Below are 25,213 nucleotides of genomic sequence, written 5' to 3' on the forward strand. Positions count from 1 at the left end.
TCGTACCCCCCCCCCCTTGAGCACCAGGGGAGGGGGCCCGTCTTCTTTTTATTTTAACAAATAAAAGTAAAAAATAACGTGTTTGAAATGGGCTTCTAATCACGAATGAAATAAATTGTGGATTGTAACGAAAAAGTAGAACTAACCGGTATTTAAACGTGTCTTGAATATCACTCTTACATGGATGTAAATGTTTGTATGTCTTGATAGAACAGAACCGAGTAACAAGAGTGGCGCCGGCTGGACAAACATGGACCAAATGATGAACCATTGATGATGGCGAGACGCGGCATGTTTACTTGATAAGATAATCATTATACAATGTTTGTGCAGTTTATATTTTCTTCTAATTAACTTTGCGTCTTCCAAAATAAGGACATTAGACGAGGGGATAAATGCAGATACTTGGTTGTATATCCAAATTACGACCGGCGGAAAAAAAAAACGAAAATGACGTACAGACCAGAGAGTGACATACATTATAAAGGGAATCATCTCGTGCTTACATTAATCATGAAAAGTGACAGATTATTGACCTTCAAATGTTTTATATTTGGCGCCTCAGTGTAAGCTGTTCAGCATGCCACACAGTGAGATTAACTCAAAACGGCGTTACCAGGGTCGTCACCAGCGGGCATGTATCGTGGGTGCATTGGGAAAGCTCTTATGACTATATAAAGCTGCTTACTATCCACTCACTGACAGGCTAGCATCTATGGTTTAAAAAAAATGATGGGAATGGCTGGAGGGAGTGAAAGAAAACATGAAAGAGAAGAGGGAGGAGGAGGAGGAGGATAAGAAGAAGAAGAAGAAGAAGAAGAAGAAGAAGAAGAAGAAGAAGAAGAAGAAGAAGAAGAAGAAGAAGATGAAGAAGAAGGTGAACAAGAAAAAGAAAAAGAAAGAGAATGGAAAGCAGAAGAAGAAGGAGAAGGAGAAAAAGAAGAAGAAGAAGAAATTATTGCAAAGATTATTCCTTACAACACAATAAATGACAGTCACTCTGTTCCTGAAATACATTTCCCAATTCATTTGTTTATGTAGGGACCCAAGTCCTCGATACGGAGTACTATCCAATGAATGACAACAAAAATAGAAAATGATAATAAAAATAATAATACCTTATTCTATCCAAGTATATTTGTTTCGTTTTGATTGGTAGACATATGTATAGGCTTGCAAAACGCTTGAAGCTACCTTGAAGGGACTAATCAATTTTTCATTTTTACGCGAAACAGATTTCAAATGTTGTTTGCGTTTTATGTCACACCATAAATCATTTCAAAGCTCGTTCTGTTGCATCAAATGTTTGTGTGATATAATTGAATTTAAGGACACGTTTTATGGCGTCCTTTGATTGAGCCGTCGCAAATGTAAGTGACTCTGTGAGTTAACAAATTGGAAACCATTATGTCAGTCTTTTCTATGCTTCATAAATCAAGTAGATACTGATAGATTAGTAGAAACGAAGGAAATAATCTGTTTATGATCCTATCAACACGAACAGGTTCCGCTGTATAAGAGGATGACAATAGAAATACTATTTTTGAAGTAAGATCTGTATATGTTTATGATCTGTAAAATCTTAATGTGGCGTGCCCTTCCTTGACCTTTGAAGCAGAAAAATGTTTTTGTTGTCGCAAACGAGATGTCTTTTGAAAGTTATATACCTGTATAGTCGAAAAGAAGATGCATTTCGAAACATTGCAATCGCTGCTCGTACGTGCGTGATGCTTATTCAAAGAAATTACTTTGCGTTTTAGTCCGTTGATCATTGACAATTGTTTTTTTTTAACAAACTATAGAAAGAAATTTATATATCTTCATGAAACAAGAGAAGCTACATCAATGACAACCTGACAATAACGAACCCTGACACGGATTATCTGTTTTTAAATGTTGTTGATCCCTGTACTTAAATATCTCTGTTGTCATAAGTCTTCCTTTTGGTGCCAAAAGCTGTGGAACATCTTCGAATATCAGATTGTCTCGTACACAAACATCCAAGAATACAACAAGATGCATATCGAATCACTGCAATATCTGCACATATGTGATGCTCATTCATTTAGTTATCTTGCTTTTCAAATTATTCATCACATTATCAAATTGTTAATTTGACAAATTCTCAAAGAATTTCAAAATGGATATGTCTTTATAAATCAGATATACGCCAGCAATGACAACCTAATGAACCCTGACACGGATTATCTTGATCCTCATAATTATACAGATCCTTTGTATTTAGATGCTTTATGTAAAACAAATATTTATAACTCGTATAAATCTATTATCTGAATTTATACATGTACTGTATTTCATTTGGTTCTAAACAGCTATATCTTCTTAAGACTGAGATTGCGATTGAGATGTTTTCAGCTCGAAGACCACAAGAGGAAATAGCTACAGCCAGTAAAGTCTCGCAGAAGCGACACATTTCGCACGTTCTCAATCTAATTTCATCGACTTATTACTCACGAAACTAGAAATATCCGACATATAAATTAGCGTTAATTCAATGTGTCTTCAAAATCATTTACTCACTCCTAATTTCCATGACTATCAAAAAGGCATCAATCACCATCATTACACGGGTATGTGGTGAAGATGGAGTCACGTGATTTGTGATGTAAACCTTCATTTGGACAATTCATGATGTCGTTTAAAAAATGTCCTTTGCCAGACTCCGAAACAAAGCCATGCTGGTTTCTAAATTGACAATTTGACACGTTGAAAAAAACTTGTAAGATGAATTAAACCCAAAATGTCTTATTCGGTGTCCATGTTCTTCAACATTTATAAACATGAAAATAAGTTTTAAGATGAATTAGACCTCAATGAATTCTTGAATTGTCCATGTTCTTTAACAGCTGCATAGAGTCTTTCAAATAGAACATAATTCATCCTCAGGGTTGTAGAAGGGCAGGCGAGCTTTGTCTAACATTTAGCCTACTTCCAAGGTATGATTTCTGGGGTATGGAATTTATCCTTACTCCGATATCCCGTCCCACATAACCCAAGGTTTCTATAAAACGTAATAATGTATAGTTATTATATGTATAGGAAGTTGCGTTTCACAATGAGGCTCGTGATTGTAAGATGTATTTCATTTTTCTCACGATTCAGTTTGAGAACGAATTTAGGATTGAACCATTACGTAGAAATCTCCTCGACCCACAACTGTACATGACACATAAACAGTTACTCTATATATTAAAAAATAATACTGTACTTACAATCGTTACTAAAACTAAGAGCTGAACATGTCATCTACATAAGTGATATAGGCCAGGCAAGCGTTTTCATGATAATGGGTTAAAGCTAGTGCTGTAGCTCGGAACCCAAAACCCGGACCCGGCCCGACCCGGCAATTTTCCAAATTTCTTAACGGGACCCGGAAAGGTCCGGTAACCCGGTGAGAGTTGGACTGAAATAATATTGACTAGATTCTATTTGAAAGCTACTACAAACACATCTTGTGTGATCTACCGACCTTGTCCTGAATAGAGGGCACATCGCTTCATTTTGTTTATCATGCTGTCTGTGAGTCCAGACATAAGTCCCAGGTCGATCTGCATAAATTATCACCCTTAATCCACTCCCTAAAAAGATGAAGCATAAGGCTAGCTACATGTATGTAGGCATCCTAAAAATAGCTCATTTCCCTGTCAGAGTGCCCATACAAGATGCTCTACTATGATTGGTCTGTTTGTCTGCCAATTAAGACAATGATCACATGTAGGCACATGCTACATGCTTAACTGATATTTGCATAATATTTGGAATGTGCGCGATAACGCTAGCTGGACAAAGGCTGCATGTTGAACCTTTGAACCTTTGAACCCTGTTCAAAGAAACCGCGGTGTAATGTTACACCCAGTTGGGCCCAAGCTGTCTGGCATGCATTAATCTTTGACAGGGAGTGTTTTTGTATTCTAAATTTCTGCGACATGATAGTGAAAGAGATAAATCAGATGTGAATGAATTTTTTTTTGGGGGGGGGGGGATCGAGAGACACAATGAAAGAAACTTAAGAAAGAAAAGAAAAAATGAGAAAAACTACATTACGTAAATAATTCTGTACTTTTATTTTTTTTTAAGAAAGAAGATCAAATTGATTTGAGGGGGGGGGGGGAGGTTTAAAACACATTCGGAAGATAAATAAATAGAATTGAAAAAAGGTAGAGATGGAAGGAAGAATGATGATGAAGATAACATCGTTTTCCTTCTCATCTCTAAATACTATCAACATTTCACAAACTTATCATTTTTGTTCTTCCTTTATTCTTCTAATCTGGGCTAAAAAAAAAATTGTTCAATTTAGAGACAGGGGAATAAGAGAGAGGATGGACCCCAATAATTATCTTGAGACAACAAATTAGCTAAATGATTGTTTGCTAATTAAATCCGTTTGTCAGGAAGTATTTGGGTGATGGAATTACTCTTTAATTTAACTTAACTCTCTGTCGACTTCATCTCAGCTCAGCCTCCACCTCAAGCATAACAAATTTTCACATACACACTCTCATACACATTATGTAGATTTGCCACTCACTGTCTATCAGCTAGGTCAACAAACTTCATAATTTATGAATCGTCTGTTCTGTGCCAGCAATCACTGAACTTTAATTTATGCTGGTTTCACTCTCCGCCCCTTTGGGGGAAACTTTCTGATTGGTCAGTACAGTAAGCTGATCAGTCATATCAATTGCAGGCAGGGCCAGTGAGATACATATACACACTTGAACACACAACACAAAATCTATGTGTGCAGTGTGACCCAGTGTCTATTGCAAAGACAGGTCAACAGATGTAAAAGATCGAGCCATCATGCTGTTTGTTTACAGTTACTTTTGAAGGTTTTATCGTGATGAAAGATAAGTAGATAACAAACAATGAGCTATTTAAAAACTCTTTTTTACTGCCGGGTTTTGTTACCGAGTTGATCCAATTCTTGCTGCAGTTCGGCCCGGAACTGGTCCGGCCCGAAATGCTCAACCCGGCGGGTTGGAACCCGGTAAGCCTTCCGGGCTACAGCACTAGTTAAAGCGGAAGATGAACACAATATATCGGCCAACTTAAGAATCAAATTGAAGAAGGACATATGGGTGGAGTCTATGGCCCGGGTCTATGGATGTCTTTCATAAGAGCATATCTTGGCTATCTTCTTGAGATTATATTTGGCATTGTCAAGTTATGTCAGAGCGTCTCGGATCGGAATTCTGGATGATTGATTTCTCAATCTCTACTACCGTCTCTTTCAATGACATATTTCACTTTAAAAACCGCACAATAAGTCTCATGTGAAACCCAAATAAGATTGTAAGCCATCAATCAACACCCATGTTGACCCCTGATCGCATTAATTCTATGATTTGAAATATGAAATATGTAAAAAAAAAAAATTAAAAAAAATATTCGCACTTTGTGAACCCGGTATTAATATCCACACTGCATATTGAACACCAAACAGAGGAGGAAAGAAAACCAATTGAAAGATTTTGATGTTTACACACTACGAGGGCCGTAAGCATGAAGTGTTACATCTTCTTTCAACAACCGACGTTACAATGAACCTCCGTTGAATAGGATTGAGAAAGCTAAAGGCAATTTAAGAAGTACTTTGGACCAAGTGAACCTCTTCACCAAAGCTTTCGTAGTATCTGATCAGAAACAGGGTTGTAACTCCACGATTATACAGTCACATGTGATAAATCGTTCTTGCGTAAGGCCAAAATTCATACTAGCCGAGCACAAAAAGGAGAACTTTGATTCGGAAACAGCCGTACCACAACTGACAAAACAATCGGAAGCAGACAGTTGAAATATTCAGCAGTTTGAGAGACAGGTGAATAATAAAAGTTGGGAATAGTTTCAAACAACTATCCCGTCATTCGTCTGGAGTAAAATCATTATTTACCTACAACCTTCCTGATAGCTCTGATAACTCAAGAAAAAATAATGAGGTAATTTGGTGAACGGAAAATGTCCTTTGTGTTTCCATGGTAACCATTTTGCTAACCATGTGGCTCGGTTACTATATCCGTTACTTTCGATGTGATTTTGACAAGATCATAACGATATAAAACAACATGGGATGTTTGGCTTTCCACAGGAATAGCAGTCTTGGAAAAATCTAGATAACTGTAAAAAAAAAATTAACGAATTAAATGCACAAACAATTTATATGATGAATATTAGCCTTTCGTTTGGATAAGATGAATATCAAGGGAGATGTTGTACTAAATTCTCCCCCGAAATCGTTATGTTTTGCCCTCCGACCATCGCTTTACAACATAAACTGTAATGATATTGAAGATAATTGAACGACATTTACAGACAGTTAACAGGCCAAAGTTTTAAGAAGTGACCAATCAAATAAGATGATCATGAAATAGATGATAACACTCAGTGTAGCATGCATAATGGATTGACTACAAAAACAGGAAGGTTTACCATACAGAACGAGCCGGTTACTTGTGAACTAGACTAAGTTTGTTCCACTACTTCATCGCTGTTTCAAATATTACACCATTACCCAAAGAATTGTGATAATAACTCGAATTATAGCCAATATGCAATGTGGTTTAAATAATTAGCAAGTGATGAAATACGAGAGGGCCTTCAAATACATCGAAGAAAAGTAGAAGTTAAAATAAAAAAATCTTTGAAAATTTAACAAATCTTTGAAAAGTTGATCTTTTTACCTTTAATTGGTTAATTCCATTAATATCATCAGTAGTGACCTGCTCTGGTAGACACCTTCAAACACGCTATTCCAGGTCAGTAGCAAAGAAAATCCCTTTATACCCTAGAATCCCTGGAATCCCTTACATAGTTCCGAGAGAGCGAGAGAGCAATGATAACAGTAGCCCAACCGAACGAACACTTGACATCTGAATGAGAAACGCGACAGTTATAACTGCTCATAAGCTGATGATAGCCTGCGACTGAGTTCGTTGCGCTACTGTAACAATGGTTGGAAGCACCCACATATACCGTTTCAGTGCGTCTTTTGAGCGTCGAGTCAAATATTGGAACTGGTATATCAAAGTGTCCCATTACTTCAAATTAGCTTTTCTGGAGAAAAGGAATCAAGGGTGTTGCATGACTCCGGCTACGTCAACATCTATCCCATGATACCTTTACCTCAACTAGCTTTTGTTCGCAATTGCGCTATCAATATAAAAGAAAAAGAAACCGAAATACTGTTGTCTCATCTTCATCGAACCAAAAATTACTTCCCAAATTTGAATGGCACCCTACGCATGACAGATTCATGTTATTAGATGAGCAGGATATCTTGAATGTTAATAAATCTGATCATTTTATCACATATTCTCATTACCGAGGCCCTTCTCTTTAAATGCAGACGAATTGTGTCTCGTTGATATGTGATTTTGTTTTCCAAACTAGCCAAGTGTCACCTCCTACATCACCGGAACAAATATGCCTACACTTCCAACAAAGCATTCATGTGGCAAGGTCACTTTGACAGCTTGCGGAACCATTATGTTCAATGTGTTTTGAGGAGCATCAATGTTAATGGTTAAGTTTTGTTGATCATACCATGATGGATTGGCAGGAGTAGAGAAGTGAAGGGAATGGGGGAGGGGGAGGGGGTCATGATCACCCCCACACACACACACACACACACACACACACACACACACACACACTTGACAAAGTTTGTTAACTTTGGGGGGGGGTAATAGAGGGGAGAATTCTATTTTTAAAGTTGAATTTAAGAGGTAATGGCACTAACCCGAATTTACATGGGAGCAAACGGCACTGATAAAAAAGACCAAATGCCTGGGGACGTGGGGCCAGAACAAGGTTTAAAACCACTGATGTAGGACCAGGAGCTCAGAAGTAGGACTATAATCCATTAGAGTGGACCACTCACAAACTACTGTTAACCGACAACAATAGACTTTTGTGACGATTTTCTTGTCCTACATTGTTAGGGTCTTGTAATCCTTCCTCGGTTCATTTTCCACACTGAGAACAGCCACTTTCTCTCTTTACTTTAAGAATAATGAATTAAAGATTGAATAATAAAAGCAGGGTATAGGTAGGTGGAAATAACCAAGATTAAGAATCCTTAAAAAGTTAGCATGCAATGTGCCTTGATAAAAGGCAATATGGCGCCGTGTTTTCCAAAGGTTTTGCCGAAATAAAATCAACTTTTATTATTGGTTGTTTTACCACTCCGTCTTCTTCAATGACAGCCTCGCCGCTAGGGGCAAATTATAACATCAATCTTGCAGCATTATATTAGCTTCTATTGGATAACATGACCATCTACTGTAATTAGCGTCAACATTCTCTTTACCTTTGAGCAAAAGTTTTGCTTAAAGAGTTTGATTATTCTTTAGAAGTGCCTTAATGTTAATACCAAATAATTGCCTTTGTGACCTCGTTCAGACTATTATGATCGGTTTGGAATGGCGACGAGCTTCCTGCTGAAACCTCATTACAAATAGATCTTCTAAGATTTCATTTAACTGGGTATAAACAATTGTCTTTCTTTTTTATAGATCTACAGGCATTATCCTACTCCCCCCCCCCCCCTTGATTTCTATAGTATCCTTTAGTATTGTATCATGATACCAATGTAGCAATAATCTGGAACGTAATGGCTCGATATATCTGAACACATGATTAATATGTGAATAAATTAAATTGAAGAAGAACGAGGAGAAGGAGAAGAAGCACATGCCGGAAGAGACGGAGAAGGGTAAGGAGGAGGAGAAGAAGTAGAAACAGAAGAAGAAGAAGAAGAAGAAGAAGAAGAAGAAGAAGAAGAAGAAGAAGAAGAAGAAGAAGAAGAAGAAGAAAAAGAAGAAGAAGAAGGAGAAGAAGAAGAAGAAGAAGAAGAAGAAGAAGAAGAAGGAGAAGAAGAAGAAGAAGAAAAAGAAGAAGAAGAAGAAGAAGAAGAAGAGGAAGAAGAAAGAGGAGGAGGAGGAGGAGAAGAGGTAGGAGGAGGAGGAGGAGAAGAAGAAGAAGAAGAAAAAGAAGAAGAAGAAGAAGAAAAAGAAGAAGAAGAAGAAGAAGAAGAAGAAGAAGAAAGAGTAGGAGGAGGAGAAGAAGCAAAGGAAGATACGGAGAAAGGTAAGGAGGAGAAGAAGAAGGAAAAGAGAAGAAGAAGGGGGAGGAGGAGGAGAAGAAGAGATAGGAGGAGGAGGAGGAGGAGGAGGAGGAGAAGGAGAAGTATGGGAAGAAGAAATAGAAGATGAATCAAATAGGAAGTCGAAGACAAATAGGAAAAGGGAGAAGGAAAAAGGGAAGAAGGAGGAGATGGGGAGGAGAGAAGGGAGAGACGGAAGAGGAGGTGAAGAAGAAGGAGGAGGAGGAGGAGTAGAAGGAGAAGAAGAAGAAGAAGAAGAAGAAGAAGAAGAAGAAGAAAAAGAAAAGGAAGAAGAAGAATTAAACAATAGATAGTAAACCTAGTAGATGGTACAGAATAGATAAGAAGATAATCATAATATAGATTAAGTGAGTTACTTTCCAGCAGTGCTTCGGCAGCTCCCTTGAATTTACAGACAATCTCTTCAGTTCTGATAGATAGAATGAAATCACAATTACCCTTGTTTGCTTTGTCCTTATACTGTTCCATTTGTGTCAGAAGATATACGAGACATATATCATGATGATATATCCATGCTTTCTAATAAATTATAGTGCAAATATCTGAAAGGAACGTTAATTTGAGGTCACTAACAATCATCTGCCGTCTGTCTAAAAGCACCCCCCTCAACCACAACGGTATAAGTTTGCACAAGTCCCTTGCCGTCTATTCTAAACCGTCCTCCAAGGGGGGTTGACGACCTGGAACCGTATTCTGAAAATTGTATCTATATTAGTAAAAAGCTAAAAAGCAACTTCTTCCAACTATAGGTGCCTAATTATATGGGCGAATAGTCACACGTGTAGATCGACATCAACCAACGGTCATCAATACTGGCTGGGATTCGAACCCGAAATCTCTCTCTACAAAGCGAAATGATGACGAAGATGTAAGACCGGGACAAAAGAGAGAAATTAGTAGACCTTTATTAAACCATGATCTATTTTTTTTTCTACAGCGCGTAGAGATGTTAACAAATGATGTTAACAAATGTATTATGCGCTTTATAAGAACTGTACTATTATTATTGTTATCTAATATCCACTATTATGTGAAATTTACACTCATAAACTCAACGGTAATATTAACGATAGACTGCATTTCGCCTGTAGATCCCGAAATTTAGCGTGCTTATCAGAAGTATCGCTATATTATCTTGGATTTACTCATTCAAAATCAGTACTCACTCATTACACCTGTGGTCTGGAAGCACGACACAAGGCTTGAACCCATGAATCTGTCACTGAAAATCAAGGAGATAAACCGCTCATCCACAGCTTGCTACATGGACATAGAACGTTGATGGGTACTCTCTAACTACTAACCTAGGAATGCACATGTAAGGATATGTACCTCGGAAGAAATCAATAAGATGGTCCAATGCAACCTCAACTCTATTGATCATACACCAATCCATAACAAGGGGGTGTACTACTACAACCTGGTAATCAATGAAACTGTCTACATGCAGGGGCTATGTCAAGCATTAACAACATACTCGTAAATATAAACTTGAAGTGCAATTTCTCAAAGAATTTCTTTCAGTTTCTAAGTTCAATTTTGTTCTTTATCGATTCTTGTGATAGCATTGTAAACTTTTATATAATTGTATATAACACAACTATCATGGCAACTTTGTATTTATCAGTTTTTGGACTGTTTGACAAGGATTTTTTTTAAAGGCCCACTGCACTACTTGTAGCTACTTGCGCCCTCTATATAACAAACAATGAATAATCGGTGACCATTGGTCCCCCATGATCCTCTTTTTCTTATGTTAACTGAGAGCTGAGTTGAGTGAGATAACCACCTGTCCAGTGACCTTGCAGGGCGCTCTAATCCCTCCTGTAAACTATGGCAGATAAGCTTTAAATCAATAAACAGAAATGAATTACGAATTTTAATTTAATACATACTAGAAAATGGTAAGGTCTAGAAAAAGTTTACACTTAAATTATGTTTATCATTCCACAAAGGTAGACTAGACGTTAGTAACTACCAACTTTTACATAATTTATATCAAGTGTTGTGCCCTCGTCACCATAAGTGTACGGGCTGACGTCTATTGCCCGATTATCAATTTTCATATTTCCAACAAAACACTTGATACCTTATTACGGTGAAAATGCACACCCCCAATTTGGTATATATTATTATCTCAGCATAGATTCCTTCATATGTCCACGCTGTGAATAAATGAGTTATTACACATTACGAGATTCTAAAGCTGCACATGCGAGGGAAGAAAGCGACCCAGCACTAGAACATTTTCGCATCTTAAAACATCACAAACTGTAATACGTAACATTTCGTGTCTGGGGCGCATTGTACTACATTTTGTGTCCCCCCCCCCCCCCCCCCCCCCCCAACTCGTCTCCCACTACGCTACTGGCGCAATAAGAGAACTGTTAGTATACAAGGCACGAATAGAAGCACTAGATACAGCCTTCTGGCTGTGCAGGCTGCTCGATCATTGGTCTGACCGTGAACTCGACCTGACACTTTAACGACATTGTAGCAAAATCACTGGACCCGAAAATAACTTCTATAGAACTGAAAATCTAAACCCATAAAAAAAACTGGAACGAATTGAACCTGCTTATTTAATTTGTTCGACAGTGCTCTTCGACACAAAACTGTGTAAAAAACGGGATAACTGGATAGATAGATAGTCAGATGGATATATAAATATATAGATAGAAAGATTAATTTATTGAATGAATAATATATTTATCAAATAGACAGATTAAAGGACCAATTGATAGAATATAAAGATAGAAGATAAATCGGTTGACTGATTGATCAGCTGATGAATTGATAAAAGATTCCTTGATTGATAGATTGATTGAAAAAATGATTGATTCAAAATTTATACATTTGTAGATAGATTAAATAAATAGGTGGATAGATAGATAGATAGATAGATAGATAGATATATATAAGAAAAAGAGGGGAGGCACGTGGGGCGAGGGAGGGTGGATTAAAGGAGAGCACGGAGAGGGAGAGGAAAGAGAGTGTGCGAAGTTTAATAGGAAGGACAAAGAATATGGAAATAGGAATGGAGTGAGAGAGAAAGATAGGCAGACAGAGATATAAAGATGTTGGTGACAAACTTTGTACAGATAGAACTTTTATATCATTTCGTGTAAATGCAAATAAGAGCGTGAGGAATAAATAAATAGATAAACCTGAAAGGCGTGAGATGGAGAGGAAAGAAGCAGAACGGAATTGAGTGCGCTTACAGCTAAAGGTGAACAATATCACTTCGTAAGAATGAGTAATAGACATATTGTTCAATATCACACTTAAACTTCCGCCAAGACTTCGTGACTGAAGAAAGATATTCTGTCACTAAAGCTATGGTCACAAATCAGAGCAGCGACCGACCGATCAGTAGCCTGCTCGGTCGCTGCTGGAATTTAGGCATCGCCCAGCGATTAGGTCGGTGCCCGGGCGGCGACCGCCCAGGCACCGAGCGTATTTTGGGCGGCGAGTGAAAAATGAGCAGGCGCTGCCCAAATTTTAACTCCGCGCTAAAACTTCAGCGGCGACCGAGCGATGCCCTAAAAACGAGCGGTGCCCGAGCGGTCGCCGCTCGGTGGCCGGGCAGCCGCCGGGCAGAATTGGTTAAAAACTCGCCGCTCGGCCGCCGAGCGGGCTACTTTTGGGTAATGTGACCATAGCATAACCCAGATGAATCTGTGAAATGGCACAGGTATAACCCTAGCGGGGCTTCGTCACTATATCTTCACATTTCCAATTATTCCTAACAATACAATGATCTATTTCATATTGAGCTCGTTGATGGGTTTGATATCACGGCCTTGGGGTTTATAAACCCCTACAAGTGATCTCACCTTCAATATCGTCATGTACCAAATTCACATGCTTTGCTCGATTTCTTATCGAATAGAACGTTTGACATATCTACGCAATTTTACAAATTTCTCTTTAGTAAAATAATCCAAGTTTAAGGGGAGATTTCATAGTAATCATGAACTATAGAACAGAGCGCCAACAACACGAGACGTAGTGTCGCCTTGATAATACCGGAATGAATGAAAATAACTTTAATACTGCTTGTAGTAGTTAGCACCTTTTGTGACATGACTTACTTGTAATCTCCATATATAAGTTATTATTCGAATGCAGATATTGGCAAATTAATCCAGAAATCGTCATGCTGCAACATTAACTTGTTATCGGTAGCTTAACTAGAAACCAATTTGTTATTATCAGACCGTATTGCTTTTATCGTTATTATACATTATTTGATATGAATGCTGTGTTGTTGTTTTTTGTGGGGGGGGGGGGTATTTTTTCGTTGTTGTTGTTGTTGTTTTTGTTGGCGTCGTTCTTTGTTGTTGTTTTTTTTTAAGTAGACATAACAGCTGTAATAATTGTTTGTAAAAGAAATGTTTATGTGTGTGTTCCCGGCTAATATCGAGAGACAAGGTTTGAAAATACATGTTTAAATAAATCATTCTATAGCCTTTCACGAATAGTCATCACTATTATATTTTATAAACTATGTCAAAAATGGTTGGTAAGGTCATTTGAATAAAATTTCTACAAAATTAAAACACAATTAAGATGATGTATAAAATGTGAGGAAAGGGTTACCATTTCTTGGGAATATGACAGAGTTTACTTTGACACATTTTTTTTTCTTATTTTGGAGACGGCAACTTACCTAGCGGGATAGCGGAAAAGCTCAATGCCGCAGGCCCGCAGAAATAACATTGAATGTTATTATAATGTCTGAGAGCAAAATGTATGTATATTTGAAATTATTCAGATCATACGGTCTGCAACTTGGATATAAAAGTCTGACCGGGAAAAAACTTTGAGGTGTTTTCTTGATGTGTATATTCAGATTCATGATTGCTCAACATGTTCCATGAATTTCCAAAATTGTTGAATTATGTCCATCTATCCTCCACTCATCTTTATTGTTTAAATATTATATGTAATCAGTGATCTTCCCAATCAATGTTTGACCTTACTCTTTGCCAATTTGTGATTATCCTTGATCATCTCTCCCATCACTTCATTTACGGCTAATGGCGGTGTCGTCACTCATTATACCAGTTATATTCAGAACAAACCTACTTGATTTATCCACTATTGTTCTTGCATTGAATAAAACTAACGAGATACATCTGGACGTCACTGTTCCCCCATATATTGTATGATATACAACCCCATCGTCTCATTGGAATGTACAGAAAAAATGATAGCATCATCTCTGCGTACTACTAGTATACCAACTACGAAGCTTGTGTAGTCTTAAAAGATACAACTTCACCTTATCATTTACAAATTGTAAATATTTATTTTCAGTGAATCCCTTCGTTACGCTCGTCGGATCTCATTCACATAAAGAAGATAGTACTTGCTGCTTTCTATGACATTTGAACTACGGTTAGGATCGTAAAGTCTCACAGCTCTTGAGAAGTATCAATTAAGCATGTTCGTCTGATCATAAATCATAATAATTGACATCTTTGCCGTGTAGACCGAAAGCATAATGATGTTGATATGGTCGTATTCACCCAGGGTAGCCACATTAGTATTATAACTGTTCTTCTTTTTATGCAGGTCCACTTTTGCAGAGTAATGTATTGAGCCGTCGTTTACAAAATAATGTTGATTAGCCACATGTTTTTAAACGCTGTACGATAATAAGACTGAGAGGTACTATTATTACTATTTCCAATTTGCTGACCCCAAAAATGAAAGGTTAAATTCCAACGGCATTTGAAAGACAATACTAATTTAGAACTTCCGTCAAAACGAAAGGGCTTGAAAATAGCTTTTAGGGGGAAAATAACGACCATTAGTTCTCAAATCGACAGTTCAATTTTGACCATTACATGAAGTGGATAATTGATGTAGACAAATGCTCATGTACCTGTTACAGCTCATGTATGTTAGTACCAAATAAAGAAAGATGTCAGCCAGTCACTCAATAATTATTGTCTGACAGTGAAGTCTAGAAGGTAAATGGGTTATCTTGCATACTTTAAGTACTAAGACCAGGGAGGTGAGACTTTAACTCACATGCCCTGCTAGGACACTGCTAATGTTTAAATTTCACAGATAGTAAATAATTTGATGTTGGCTGCAAAAGGGACATAGTACCTTTAACGCTAGAATGGGATAGGGTCTCGGGTGAGGCCTAGTTTTCCTGTGATATTTGTGTTGTAGGTTAGTTTTCCTAGGTAATTGTCGGGCGATAATTGTCCGAGGGTATGCCTAGGAAAGTTTTCCAGCCGATGTTGTCCACTGTGGTGAGTTCAGGGAGTAGCTATCCTAATGTGTAGCACTTGTGATAGTCAGATCACTCAGTGGATAGTCGGTTGCAGACGAATGCATTTTTAAGTCGGTAGATGATACCCAAGGCTTGGTTCCCTGATTGAGAAACCAGCCTATGAGGGGTCCGTTTCAATTTTCACATAACATATGATGTTTCTAAACTAACAATCTGTGACGACATTGGCATGTACAGAATAAACACCGCCATACCATTGAATATATGGGGAGGGTGTGGTGGTATGGTTAGGACAACTTTAATACCGTGTATGTCAATGAACTTGAACCTATGAATCATATTTAGGGGAGGGGGTAATCGACGGGAAAATGTGAACTACTATTTTTTTCTTTACTACCTATATAGGGTATACGACCCCATCATTCGTCTTGATATAGGCGCATCCTTAACATGTAGAAGAATATGTGAGATGAAGATACTCAGTGGCGTAGTTTTTGGGAGCACCCCCCCCCCCTCCCTCCCTCTCCCTTGCGAATGACAGAAAATTAGAAATAGTGGGAGATAGTAAAGAGACATAAAACGAGATAAAGGAAAGAGAACACGAGAATAAATATAACTCCTCCTCTATATATTTTCCCCATGCATTTCATCCATCTGGTAAGACCCGTGCCCCTATCTCCCCCCCCCCCCCCACACCCCTGCTCGTAACAGTCATCACCCGTCACCCGCGCCCAGGGACGCCACTGTCTACACTGTTTATAATCCTCCACAACCCTTGACGAACGTTTATCTGAGGGTTACGCCTTCTCTCTCATCATCCAATTACAAATGCAACCCATGGAAAATGTTTGCCTTTCCTATCACTCGAGTCAGGTTTAAAGATCTTACCAAATGTTTCTCTGCCTCCAACCATTGACTCCAACTCGGTCATAGTTGATGGACAAGTATTGCGAGAATGGTTGCATGATAATATAGCATCTCTGTCATATACATTAGCCCTTTGTATTTAAAGGGTCAACGTTAAGATTGTGTATGCATTAAGATTTCTGTTCTAGTTGATCACCTGAAGTAGCTAGATAGACAATTCAAAAATACGTAGAGGTGACGGAATCGAGTGGTTTGAGCACTTGATTGTAATGCAAAGGTCGTATGTTCCATACCTGACACGGACAAGGCATTATTCTGCATTTAACCTACCATACACAGAAGAGAAATGGTAACCTGGTAGGATGAGGAAAGCATTTGTGATATTAATTGCCATAATGCCCTCACGGTGACCATATGGTAGGAATACTCCCCAGTGAGTGGAGATCCAATGACCACAGTAATAATGATATAAGTAAAGCATTTCATATCTAAATAATGTGCATCAGGTGCAATAATAAAAATCGACAGCAAAGCACTCTAACTTTATACTACAAGTCAAACGTATTCAATTTTTCATAAACAACATGAAATGCTTTGTTATTATCAACATTGTGAAACTTGAGGTCTACATACATGTACATATCCAAGTCACATCAAAGTATGATCCTTATATATTGTAATATTACAATATTATATTGCCATTTCTAAGAATATATTGCATATACATCATAATATAATTTGTAACGGTGATCTCATATCAAACAAACTGGGTTAGAAATCTATGTGGAAAATGTACCCTGTTCGAGAGAGAATGTCCAGAATTATTCTACCCATAGTTACCGGACAGTATTTTATGCACTTTATGGCAAGCTATGCTTATAAACCTACATATAGGTCTATTCTATTGAAATAAAATATATTGAAGTATGGAAAAGGTCTCGAATGGAGAACATCCCCTACCCAAAGAAAATAATTCAATCACTACAGAATATTTCGTATTCTTCTTTCTTTCTCTTTTGCCTTCGATCTATTATAACAACATTTGTTTATGTTGAATTAAACTAACTGCTCTGAATGGAAGGTATGGTCTTGAATTTCCATGGTTTCCATCAAACTTCCTCCAAACTCTGGTTGACAGGTAGCTCAGTAGGAAGGGTATTTGTTTAGGGTATTCTTTCTCCCCTTGAGCATTCTTAAACACGCAAAGGCAGGGCTAGCTTGTCACATCAAGGAAATGATACTCACTATACGTACTTTCAGTGACCTACCATCTCTTTCCTTACTTCAGGGCTTGCTAGCTTCGACAGAAAAAAAGCAAAGCCTGTGCCAACAACAAAATTCATGTTCATGGTGTAGGAACTATTTGCTCTCCAAAAAGTGGTCAAAAATTGATCGAAAATCGATACAAGTTTTTGTTATAAAATACAAACATGTGATGAAGAAAAAGAATAATAATACGACGAGGGAAAAACAGAAAAACCGTGAAAACAAAAGCGGAAAATTAGTTTTTATTATCTTTATATGAGTAGTGACAATGTTCATTATCAAACTATAAAGGTTTTGTTTTGATTTATGTTGCATATGACATAGCAGTTTAAATCACTGAGCAGTAATTCATTTTTCCATATTTTTAGGAGACGGTCAAGATTCATTTGAAAATCTTCATAACAAAAAACAACTCGATGGTATACAGTTTACGATTTGAATATAATTTCCTCTTATTTCCCGACAATGCTGATAATTCAAGGCCCGACTCTCTTTTTTCCCCAATTTTTTTTTTCTTTGAGGAAAGTCGTTTGCCGATTCAACCTTCACAGTTGGAAATATCAACATGTCAGTTTTTGTCAAAGTGATTCCATTATTTCGCACAGCTTAGTCATAATTCTAAATGGTGCACGACTCCACCTTGTCGGCCTTCAATATGTACTCGTCCTGGGGGGTGTTTCACAAAGATCCTAAATCGAACTTAACTCTAAGTTGGACTTAACATAATTATGGAGAGCCATTTGTAGCCTTAAAATGAAATATTTCTAAAAGCAAAAATTGAAGTATTTTAGACTTTTCATAAATTCCACATCAATAACATGAAATCTCCTTGATTATAGAAAATATGCATGAATTGAATCAACATTTTATGCCTTTCAAAATAGCTTTTACAAAATATTTTCAATGATGCTAACGGCTTTCCATAATTGTTAAGTCCAACTTAGAGATAGGTTCAACTTAGGATTTTTGTGAAACACCTCCCTGTATGTTCTGCCAACCATAGCAGAACCTTGATCATGACTATCTTTCTCCCCGCAGGATGCAGGAGTGTGAAGGTGTCTCATTTAGCACCAGTCATCAAGGCATCCGACAGCTTCGGTCTATTCTCACATTTCAACATCCAAGTATCACGTTCTATTGATTCCATTCTTCCAGATTCACAGCCGGCTTTTTTGATAATTTTTTTAAAAAATAAAATGAAAATGAAATTCGTATACGGTTGGCCTACATAAAGATTGGGGTTCGAGGACCCTCGTTTCATGGTTGGTCTATAAGCTGTAATTTCGAGTGAGTGTCGGAAAACTGGAAATGTTTAAAGGTAATATAAAGTTTTGGGAAATTTTGAAAATTGGGTGGATAGTGAATCTTTACAATTTTGGTATACTTGGATGCCCCTGTGGATGTATTATAAGCACTAAAAAAAATAGCCCCTAAAACACTTCTGTTTTCGAGAAAAATTGAATATAAAAATTTACCGGTGCTCCCGGTAAATTTTGATAAATTTCAACTAGCGCTTATGGCCGTACAATGGTAGCTGCGACGTTGAAAATCTCAGAATATGTAGTTGTGATACATCATTTCCAAACGGGAATAGCTAATCGGTCGATTTTAGTCAAGAAACATTGTTTCATAGCTAAATTAATATCTTGACCTTGAGAGGGAGCTATACATCATAAAGAGTTTATTATTAATAATGTACAACTTTAGACTCGATTTCAACCGCGACAACGATCACTGAATATTGAAGGATCGCATATGCTTCATATATGTTCATTTGAACCAAATTCATGACCCCATACAAAAACTTTGTATTACCTTTTAAATGTCAGCATTTTCATCTTACTCCATGCGATTAACGCTTAACAATCAGGCATTAGTTAAAAAATAAATATTGTGATTGAATACTGGCACCAGTATGGTGAACGTAAATTAAACTATGTGAACATTGATAGATGCCAGCCCACACTGAACTAAAGTAACATTATTTCAAAGAGACAAACAACCATAATGGTGTTTGTTTTTTTAAAGAAAATAAATGAAACACTGATTGTGAGTGACTCCCTGTAAACCAACACAACTTTTTTAATCATACCGAGTAATAAATAGGGGCGATTTAACAAATTTGCCATATTAAGACTATTGTGCAAGTATCTTGTTAATCTGTCAATCGTTGCAAACGTGATCTGATCTATAACGACTCGAATCATTGCTTTGAATTCTAAACCAGCCTGACCCGCCATCACGTACAGAATCATGACGACACACTGACGCGTCACAACACTTCTCATAAGTCAACATAATCACTTACAAGACTTAACTCTGCTATAGTTACAAATGTACTTTTCTATTCACCAAAGTACTTTTGTGAGGGGAGGGTTTAAAGGTGTAATTGAACTAATCCGACAGGGATTTATTCTATCAAATCCGATTTTCCAAGCTCAATCGCGCTACTATTATGGCGTTAACTCCCCCGTCCTCAAACTCCATTCATCATTGGGCCTAAACCAAATATAGAATTTGACAGCTTTTCAGTAAGAAACCCTTTTATGAAGTGTTAAGTGAACGAGAATTGGCATTATAATCACGCCTTATTTTGCTTTTGTGTTCTTGTCTGTCCCTTGCCTAGTTTCTCCTCATCATTTCTCCATGTCTCTTACTGTCTGGCCTATTTGGCTCTAGAAGTTTAATTTTGATTAGTTCTCTTTCACAATGTAATCAGTTTCTTTCTTTCCCTTCTCGAATGCATTCTTTTTTCTCCGTGTGTTTTCCATCTGATACCTTTTCAATTTAGCCATTCTCCTTGGAACTTCCATCTGATACTGTTTACATTTTACCCTTCTTCTTAAAACGTTAGTGCATTTATTCAATGACTTGTTATTTCATTCTTATACTTTCATTTCGAATCCCCATATAAAGTTTTGGGATGCGTGATCAATTCATTTAATTGTCTTAAACGCGATTGTGTCCTCCAAATCATTATTCCGTTATAATCTGATAATCATTTTAGCAGGTCTGCAATCCCAAGAAAAATTACAACATTTCAGAACAATTTCTGACCACTTCGTTGAAGAGAACAAATGTTGATATGAAGCATTTGTACTTGCAGCTGTAGTCTTTAAAGGTAAAGCCAAGTATTGGAAATGCCCCAATTTCAAAAAATGAAATGGAAGATCTCATTACCAATCATGTGAAAGAATATGTTTTGACTAATACATGATGATAAAAAATTGCCGAGAAACTGCCTACTAATTCATATATTTGGTAAATTTGTTTCTCTCATGGTCTGTGAGAGATATAGGGTAGTCCCATATACATCTTTCTGTGTATAGTGCTTGTAACTTTACGAAGAATGGGCCAAATTTCTTATCATTTTGATGATTCCAGAACCTTGCAGATGCTAGATGCTAGATGATCAACCTTTTCTGATCGATTCCACAACGTTTCTTTCACAATTCAATCGCATGACCATAACTGGTCTTTACCTTTAAAAAGGAAGGCTTAAAGTGGTTGTGATAGAAGCTGTAATGTGCTCAAAACTCAGAGAGGTGATCTTAGGTCGGATGGAAGAAAATGAAAAACTTCTCATTTTACAATCCATCCTCTTTCTTCATGTTCTATTTTAAGACAGACCCCATACTCACACCCACGTACATAACACTCATGTATCACAGATGTCTCTCCCTTCTTAACCCCGAAAGTGGTAAGAATGTTTAAACAGAAGAGTTGTCATACCGGCAGTCAAACTCTTTCCCGAAAAACAGAAGATGTTTCGAAACACCCGATATATGTCTCAACCATAGCGTACAGAGAGAGATAGTTGCGACACGCTCATCTACGCGTACACGAGATTAGCCTGAGGTTAAATCATGTTGCTCCAAATCGTTCCATCCAACCCTAATCCCACTTACAATCTCTATATTTATGAGGAGAGAACCGTTTTGGAGCTTTGTGAAATGCCTGACCAATCAGATGCAACTTCCGATGAAGTAACTGTCTCTGCAAATAGTTCAAGTAACCTTTATCACAATAATATCAATATGCATGACTAGTTAGGATCATGGATTAATATATTTAGTCAATGGTGTCATGCACACTGTAAATTTATAAATAAAATGTTAATAATTTTCCCACGATGCTTTGAAATGCCAAAATTATGACGACATCGACATTGGAAGGTGTTTACATCATCTTAAAATGATACATTGTTCGGTCAGGTATGATATGATGCACTAAATCGTATTAAAGAGTGGTTGGGTATTGTATTACCATTTTTTGTACAGCTAGATGTACTGTATTGACCACGGTGTTTCCTTCAAAAGCTTTTTATAAAGATTAAACAAGAATTAATCGGACTCGTTTGTATTACGGTTTGTACTCCGATAGCCCTTTTGTTTTAATTATTATTGTAGGTTGATTACATAATTATAGTGAAACAAATTTCAATGAAAGTTACCATGATATTTCAAGTCTACTCTAACGAGTTTCATTGTTATAGCGTGGCCATGTCCTATAGGTCCATGGTTCACATACTGAAATCCTGCATCATGGTATAGTGTGAATGGGGCCTTGCCTACCTTCCTCGTGCTAGACAAAGTTCATATACCCTGGTTGACATTTACCATCCTGGTACGATGTGAACGAGGCCGTATATGCCAGTGTCTTGTTAGGCCAGGGTCTATTCATACCCTAAAAGTAATGTTAGAATTTGTGGTATAGTCTAAACAGGGCTCTCTCTACCCGTCTTATTAGATTAACCGTTCCTGAAATTCACCATCACGGTATAGTATGAACGAGGCTGTGTGGGACACTGTCTTGTTAGGCCAGAGTCTATTCATACCCTAAAAGTAAAGTAAGGATTCGTGGTTTAATCAGTCTAAACTGGGCTGTCTCTACCGCCGTCGTGTTCGGACAGAGTATACCGTTTACACACTAGGCTTGCGGATGCACCATGAACGAGGCTGTGTGTGCCACCATAATAGGCCATGGTCTATTCATAACCTAAAAAGTATAGTTAGTTATATAATCTAAACGAGGCTTCATCTACCCCGTCGTGTTAGGGTTTAGATTTCCTGAATGGTATAGTATGAACGGGGCTGTGTCTACAAGCTTTAAACCGGAAAGGTTGAAGTTTAAAACCATGAATTACAGGGTCAAGAGCATGATGGGAATATAATGCTGTCAAAATGGAACAAGTTGTTTTCTTTTGGATTTTGTGTAGGTCTGAAACCTGAAGGGAGGGGTATTAACTGCCGACTGCCAATGTCATGAATGTATCTGAAATCAGGTCATTTTACACAAGGTAGACATGGGAAGAGGACTAAGGAAATAGGCGAGGTGTAAGAGGAGAAGTACATGAAACATTTAATAATGTTTGAATAACGGGATGTAGGAAGGTAGAATATGATAAATGTAGTGGGAAAGAGAAGTGTGTTTGAGCAGGTGGTTTTAAATGTAATGAGAAAAGTGGAAAGATTTGAGAAAACATTGGTACAAAAACTTGAAGCCCATCTGTACTATTTAACAGGAGGGATTATACCACCCTGCAAGGTCAGTGACAGGTGGTTATCTCATCAAATCAGCTCTCAATTAACATAAGAAGAAGAGGATCCTGGGGGACCAATGGTCACCGATTAGGTATTGTTTGCTATTGAGAGGGCGCAAGTAGCTTTAAGTAGTACAGTGGGACTTTAAGTAAAACATTCCGAAAGAGGGGGAGGAGAGAATATTTAGGACATAAAAGTCCAATCATCATAATACAGTGCCTTGTGTAGAGGTGTAGAGGTCTATTACATTAGGGAGATGAGTTTGTCTAGCCGTATGATCAGCTCTCTGACTGTCTCTGAAGGACCGCGGTTCGAAACTGAGTCACGTTTTTCGGATGTGGTTTTAAATGCTGGTTCAAGATGCAAATATCATATCTGATTGATGCACGTCTAGGAATCTAAATAAAAACACAAACCTTGCATCAAAGGACCACACTAGTATAATGCCAAATAAACAAATTAAAGAAATGACTAGCTCTGATAAGACTTATCATAATTCATGTTCTTTGCCAAGACACTTAATTCATTTCCTTACTTATTAGTTGAGTAAATTTGTTAAATATGTATACCTGATAAGAGAAAAACCATTTGCATATTGAGCTCCAGTTATGACAATACTTTGTGGCAAAGGCAAATATCAAGAATTCAATTCAATTCAACTATTTCATTAAGTTAACATGACAACATTTCATATAAAAATAACATAAAATACACATTAAGAACATATTGGACAAAGATATAAAATAAACGGAATAGGTTGCAACCTGAAAGGTTGGCCCTTTTTTTATTAGGTGCGAAGGTTTATAAAGCAAATGTTTGTTATATATTGTGGTGTTGTGCATAGTTTGAATGGTCTTTCAGCTTTACAATTAACATGTTAAACAATAATGACCAGAACATATGTATACTGAAAAGAAAGAAAAAAATTCTTCAACTTATGTAAGTAAATCTAGATCGTTTTTATCATTCGCCTTCTAAATTCAGCATTTCTACTATCATGACAACATTTGCAAGTGTAAATGATAACCCAGAATATTGAATTATAAAATGATCCATAAACCTTCGCACCTAATTATGTTATTAGAAGTGCCCCATTTTTTGCATGTGGAAGGAGAAGATAAAGATAATTAATCCACAACGTTAACGCCCACTTCTCTATTATTGTACCATTACCATGATTACTCTCTCTCTCTCTCTCTCTCTCTCTCTCCCTCTCCCTCTCTTTCTTTCTCTTTCTCTCTCGCTTTCTCTCTCTCTCCCTCTATATTTTCTCTCTCCCTCTATACATATCTCTTTCACTCTCCTTCTCTCTCTCACTCTCTCTATCTACCTATCTCTCTCACTCTCCCTCTCTCCCTCCCCTCAATTTCTTTCTCTCTCTCTCTCTGTATATATATATATATATATATATATATATATATATATATATATATATATATATATATATATATATATCACTCTCTTTCTGACTCTCTCTCTATCTCTCTCATTCTCTCTCCCTTAATTTCTTTCTCTCTCTCTCTCTCCCTCTCTATATCTCCATCTCTCTCTCTCTCTCTCTCTCTCCCTTTGTATACAGAAAAAGATTCAACGCATGTAAAGGAATAAATTGAAGGTTAGAACAATTTAAGAGAGGACATAGGTACAGTACTGGATATATCAGTTTTATGAAGAAGAAACAAAAATCACAAATGACACAGTTTGCTGAGAAAGATCGGTAGCAAGGTGAGAAAGGGAAATGATGGAGGAGATACAAAGATATATATATAAACTTAGAGAGAGAGAGAGGGGGGGGAGATAGATATATATATATATATATAGGAAGGGGAAAGACAGAGATGGAGAGGAGAAAGTGGAGACAGGAAGAGAGATATATATATATATATATATATATATATATATATATATATATATAGGGAGACACATAGAGAGAGAGAGACAGAGAGAGACAGAGAGAGAGGGGGGAAGGGGAAAGACAGAGATGGAGAGGAGAAAGTGGAGACAGGAAGAGATCTATCGAAAACTGAGGGAGCGGCAGTTGGAGGGGGGGTGGGCTGAAGTGAATAAAGTATGTGTATTTTACAATGTCTTTACGTGTGTAAGCTCATATTCAATGAATTCGATTTCCCTCTTGAG

The 25,213-nt window shown here is 37.3% G+C and overlaps 1 protein-coding gene across 3 annotated transcripts in view; it reads right to left on the reverse strand.

Annotated features, from left to right (window-relative positions):
• LOC100891041 (ADAMTS-like protein 5) overlaps positions 1-10,458 on the reverse strand; it is a 30,259-nt gene extending 19,801 nt beyond the window's left edge. The window contains exon 1 of one of the 3 annotated variants that reach the window (XM_003726340.3): positions 10,324-10,458. The gene's annotated coding sequence lies outside the window, so the exon portion shown is untranslated. Of the gene's footprint in view, positions 1-6,704; positions 6,907-10,314 lie in introns of those variants that run through there. The other 2 variants (XM_011678898.2, XM_003726341.3) reach the window with 2 other exon arrangements.
• Positions 10,459-25,213: the final 14,755 nt, after the last annotated feature.

Source organism: Strongylocentrotus purpuratus, unplaced genomic scaffold (assembly GCF_000002235.5).
Source record: "Strongylocentrotus purpuratus isolate Spur 01 unplaced genomic scaffold, Spur_5.0 spur5_scaffold_9, whole genome shotgun sequence".
Taxonomy (NCBI): domain Eukaryota; kingdom Metazoa; phylum Echinodermata; class Echinoidea; order Camarodonta; family Strongylocentrotidae; genus Strongylocentrotus; species Strongylocentrotus purpuratus.